The following is a 1,652-nucleotide window of genomic DNA, read 5'->3' as shown; positions in this document are numbered from 1 at the left end:
TTTTCCTTGTTATATCCTTTGCTATAATAATGTTATTTTTCTTGAACATGTGAATTCTTAAGACGGTCATGTTGTAATAAGATGAAACCGTTCAGAATAGAGCCCATGGGCCGAATGTAATAGCCCGAGATGTAAGAGCCGATGCAGGTCTGCGGCGATTAGCTTAATGCGGGTTGTGCCTTTTAAACTACAGTAATTGGCGCTTTGTATCTAGTGACCATCTCGCCGTGCCTGCGCCGGCTCTTAATTTGCGTATTATTACATTTGGCCCCATAGAGTGGGCCTGATTCTGAATCGCACACTGCAGTGTCTGTTGGCGGTCACCCGTCTGCCGCTACAAACTCCTTCCCTTGAGCACATTCGTGCGTCTAAATGTGCAAGGTCTGAGACGCCCGCTTTTAGCGTCCGTGCATGCTGTAATACCCATTGGTGTAACAGCGCCTTTATGCGTACACTGTAACGCGTGCACCAAAGGACTTCTTAAAACTTTTCGAGCATGCATATTTGCAACAGTCGATCAACTAAGGCATAGGTTCTCAAACTCTGTCCTCGGGACCCCAAATGGTGCATGTTTTGCAGGTCTCCTGACAGAATCACAAGTGAAATTAGCGCCACCTGTGGATCTTTTAAAATGTGTCAGTGAGTAATGAACACACCTGTGCACCTGCTGGGTGACCTGGAAAACGTGACCTGTGTGGGGGTCCTGAGAACCACTGAACTAAGGGAACATCTGCATTGTTGGCGGTTCTAAATGAGGTCCAGAATGTGCTGTCATTTGTCTTCCCAAGAAAAAGGATAGTCTAGTAACCATAGATATGAAAGCTGCTCATCCTTACCTCCCTGGTACGTCTGTTACCAATATTTTTGAGGTTTGCAGCCTTTATTTAAGGGCAACACAAACCTCTCCAATTTATGGCATTACCATTGAGAATTAATTCTGTGTTTTCCATATAATTTGGCCATAAGTAATTGATATTCCTGAAGGTGTGTGTGTGTGTGTGTGTGTGTGTGTTTATTCTTTTTAGATGATCAAGGGAGAAATTGAGTAGACTTCTGGTTTTCACAGATTTACTAATGTGAAAAGTTACGCAACTCCCCCATATCCCCTATAGAACGAAAATCACTGTCTTGTCTTTTTATTTTAATTGAAGACAATGTAAACTATCTGATTTCACACAGCGTTTTTGACAACAGCAAAAAAAAATGCTCTTAATGTAAGATGTATATGTAATATATTATGTTTTTTAAACTTTAGAGGCTGGCTAAGGAAGGGGCTTCAGTTAAAACAAATTGCTGTGACCTTGCCTTTGTAATAAAGTTCTGCAGTGGTTAAACACACTGAATGCATATGTGTAACTAGTACCAAACTGAATAATGTTATAGAACAGTCTTTCACCTAGGTAGAGAAATAAATCATAAGATGGACGTACCAAGCCTACAATCAATGCGGCTAAAATAACCCAGATCTTAATTTAGTCATTGGGTGTTTGGTGGTATTCTATGAAAACATCTGTTTAGAGCAGTGTGGGATTAGATGTCAGCCACTAGATTTGTCAACATATTTTCGTTTGCATCATAACTAGTCTTAGGGTCATACTCAATCAGCCCCGCTAAAAATTTTTTTATCTTTTTTACCGTGGCTGTAATTAACA

The sequence above is a fragment of the Taudactylus pleione genome, unplaced genomic scaffold, assembly GCF_031769625.1.
Source record: "Taudactylus pleione unplaced genomic scaffold, aTauple2 ptg000711l, whole genome shotgun sequence".
Lineage (NCBI taxonomy): Eukaryota > Metazoa > Chordata > Amphibia > Anura > Myobatrachidae > Taudactylus > Taudactylus pleione.
The sequence above is the reverse complement of the archived record's forward strand: the minus strand, read 5'-3'. Positions refer to the sequence as shown.